General features: G+C 43.1%; 1 non-coding gene across 1 annotated transcript; it reads right to left on the bottom strand.

Annotated features, from left to right (window-relative positions):
- Positions 1–1,714: 1,714 nt before the first annotated feature.
- LOC119926412 lies at positions 1,715–1,852 on the bottom strand. The gene has a single exon (XR_005450289.1). It is a non-coding gene; the product is annotated as a small nucleolar RNA SNORA7 (small nucleolar RNA).
- Positions 1,853–4,011: the final 2,159 nt, after the last annotated feature.

Here is a 4,011-nt window from a genome sequence, read left to right as displayed (position 1 = left end):
TTCTACCTCATACTTAAACTATAAGCTCCATTTGGGACAAAAACTGTGACCAGCCCAATTTTCTTACATCTTACCTAGCACTTAGTACAGTGCATGAACTATGGTAAATCACTCGACTCAATCAATCAATCATATTTATTGAGCACTTACTGTGTGCAGAGAGCACTGCATTAAGCCCTTGGGAGAATATAACTAAACATGTCTAATCTAAACTCCTTATCTTCTCACTCAAACCTTGCAGCATGGTGTAGTGGATAGAGAATGGACCTGGGAGTAGGAGGTCATGGGTTCTAATCCCAGCTGCACCACTTGTCTGCTGTCAGACCCCGGGCAAGACACTTCACTTCTCCATGCCTTGGTTACCTCATCTGTAAAATGGGGATTGAGACTGTTAGCCCCGTGTGAGACAAGAACTGTGTCCAACCAGATTTACTTGTATCTACCCCAGCACTCAGTTTAGTGCCTGGCATATAGTAAGCACTTAACAAATACCACAATTATTATTATTATTATTACCGTAGACAATATCACTATTATCCCACTCTCACAAGTCCATAACTTTGGCATGGTCCTTGGTTCATCTCTCTTATTCAATCAGCATAATTCAATCTGTCACCCAATCCTGTCAGTTCTACCTTCACAGCATTGCTAAAATCCTCCCTTTCCTCTCCATCCAAACTGCTACCATGCTGATCCAAGCACTTACCCTATCCCACCTTGATTACTACATCTGTCTCCTTGCTGACCTCCCGGCCTCCTGTCTCTCCCCACTACAGTCCATACTTCACTCTGCTGTAAGGATCATTTTTCAACAGAAACATTCAGTCTGTGTCTTCCCACTTCTCAAGAACCCCCAAGACTGCCCAACCACCTCTGCTTCATACAGAAATTCCTTACCGTCGGCCTTAAAGCATTCAATCAGCTCACCCAATCCTATCCTATGTAACTGATCTCCTACTACAGCCCAGCCCTCATCCTCCACTCCTCTGGTGCCAGCTTACACACTGCGCCTGATCTCTTCTATCTCATCACCAACTCCTTTCCCACATCCTCCCCCTAACCTGGAGCTGCCTCCCCCTCCATATACACCAGATCACCACTCTCTCCACCTTCAGTGCATCATCAAGGTCACATCTCCTCTAAGAAGTCTTCCCTGATTAAGCCTTCTTTTTCCCAGCTCACTCTTCCTTCTGCTTCATCTATGCACTAGGATCTGTGACCCTTGGACTTTGGATATTTGGCCTACCCTCCACCCCATATCCTTACTTATTTATTTATATTAATGTCTGTCTCCCTGACAGACTATAAACCTACTATGGGCAGGAACTGTGTCTGCTAGTTCTGTTGTATTGTACTTTCCCAAGTGCTTAGTACAGTGCAGTGCTCTACACCAAGAAAACTCTAAATAAATATGATTGATTGATTGATTACAATAAAAGGGAGTTGGTAGGGGTTTCCTGCCCACAACGTAAGCATTTAACAAGTCTTGTCTTGTCTTATACTGTCAGGTTGTCTTCGACCCTTAGTGATGCCATGGATAAATCTCTCCCAGAACACCCCATATCCATCTACAATCATTCTGGTAGTGTATCCACTGAGTTTTCTTGGTAAAAACATGGAAGTGGTTGACCATTGCCTCCTTCCGCACAGTAAACTTGAGTTTCCATCCTCAACTCTCTCCCATGATGCTTCTGCCCAGCACAGGTGAGTTTTGACTTGTAGCAGATTGCCTTCCAATCACTAGCCATTGCCCAAGCTGGGAATGGAATGGTTATGCCTCTGCTTGACTCTCTCTCCCATAGTCGAGACTGGTAGAGTATTGGAAACTCCCCAGGTGTGACCCTGACAGGGGGATTTAACAAGTACCACTATCATTATTATTGTCATTCTTATCATTTTTATTATTATTATTATTGTTATTCAAACCCAGTCTTCCTCTGGTTCAAGTTTTGAATATACTCACAAAAAAATCAAGGCAACTCATTCTGAGGAATTTTTATTTTAATCCCAACCAAGGGAACAATATGTACATGGACTTCCCATTTTATAGTTCAGAAGGCCTACGGCAAACCAAGGTGCTGTGTCAATTACAGAAAAATCAATGAAGATACTGTTCAGGAGTCCTTTTCACCATTCAGCGCGGATGATATCCTTCACTTTCTAGCACTGATTCATTTACTTTCAGCCTCTCGAGGGGCTACTGACATATTGCTATCTCTGAAAAATCTGAGGCAAAATTCACCTTTGTTTCTTACTGCAACTTGTTCCAGCACTGTTTGTTATAGCAGTTTCAGCATGCTGCTGCAATGACCCTCTGATTTGTGTAGATGAGCAGAGACAGGCAGTGTGTGAACAGGCCTTTCATGTCCCCCAAATTCTAAAACAAGCCAGGTTTCCCTTTTCTCTGCCTCTAGGCTGTAGAATATTTCCCTGCTCCTTCTCCCTCTCACCCAGTAAAAATGGTGCTGGAACAAAGATCCTAGCAATTTCCATCCTGTTTCAATGCTTAGTGAAAACAAAGGCTTGGAGGTAGTTGGATCTCCCTGTTGATTAGTGTTTGCCCGTTGCCTCAAAAATTTATTAATTCATTCATTCAGTCTTATTTATTAAGTGCTTTCTCTGTGCAGAACACTTTACTAAGCACTTGGGAAAGTACAACAGGCTCACAGTCTAGAGGTGGGGAGACAGGTATCAGTACAAATAAATAAAATTACAGATATATACACAAGTTCTGTGGGCCTGGTGGGGAGGAAGAGCGAGGTCAACAAGGAGGCTGGTGTAGTAATCTAGGCAGGATAGGATGAGTGATTATATTAACATGGTAGCAGAAATCTGTTCATCTCACAGTGAGTAAGTTTGGGAAAAGCTAAATGATGACCCTCAAACATGACTCCTCTCCCCTAAACCAATTCTCGGAGCATTGCCAGGTGTGCAACACTAGCCCTAAAGAAGAGTGTCCTCAGACTGCAGGGTGCCTTAAAGTCAGAGACACTGATAAAGCTTTATACCTTGATTCAGGTCGGGGCTGTGCATGATGATGTGAGCCAGGACTCAGTATCAAGTCTGTCCCCTTTTAGACTGTGAGCCCACTGTTGGGTAGGGACTGTCTCTATATGTTGCCAACTTGTACTTCCCAAGCACTTAGTACAGTGCTCTGCACACAGTAAGCGCTCAATAAATACGATTGATTGATTGATCTCCCAAGATTGCAGAACTGCTTACATTTTGGAGGGAGCAATGGGTCAGGAGACAGAGTGGGTTGGAAAACATACCTTATCCTGGTGGAGGGAACCAGGGCAGGTAACCAGTTTTTTAGATGACAAAACCAGAATTACTCTCTTTCAAGTTATCCACCAGACAAGGGGAGGTTAATAGTGCCTGCTGAAACCTTTCACTATATAAAAATGAAATGCTCCCCCTGTAGAGGGTTGGGATGGGAGCATAAGGGCAGGAAAATGAATGGAAAAGGGCCATTTCCAATAGAGAAGGCCCTAGATCTCACAAAACTTAGTTTGTTACTCCACTTCTGAGTGTGGATTCTAATTCTAGCTCCGCCACTTGTCTGCTGTATAACCTTGGTCAAGTCACTCAACATCTCTGTGCCTCAGTTACCTCATCTGTAAAATGGGGATGAAGACTGTGAGGCCCATGTGGGACAACCTGATTACCTTGTATCTACCCCAGTGCTTAGAACAGTGCTTGGTACATAGTAAGAGCTTAACAAATACCATAATCATTATTATTGTATAGATATTCATTGGCTTTAATGTGATGGTGCTTCCAGTAACAGTAATAAATAATGAACAAACCCAAGTCAAAGCCTAATTTGAATCATGGCTAAGTGTATGTTCGGTATAGCTTTTTGTGGATTTCTGGCACTCAGTCAATGTTAAACAATGATCAAACCACTTTATCACTGAACATCAGGGGTCTGAGCTAGAATGTTGGAAAGTAAACCAGCTCTATGCCTTTTGTGAGTTTTAGGTATTCAGGCAGTGGGGGAGGGGGATT

Source organism: Tachyglossus aculeatus, chromosome 3 (genome assembly GCF_015852505.1).
Source record: "Tachyglossus aculeatus isolate mTacAcu1 chromosome 3, mTacAcu1.pri, whole genome shotgun sequence".
Taxonomy (NCBI): Eukaryota; Metazoa; Chordata; class Mammalia; order Monotremata; family Tachyglossidae; genus Tachyglossus; species Tachyglossus aculeatus.
Note: the sequence above shows the minus strand (reverse complement) of the source record. Positions and strands in the feature narration are given on the sequence as shown.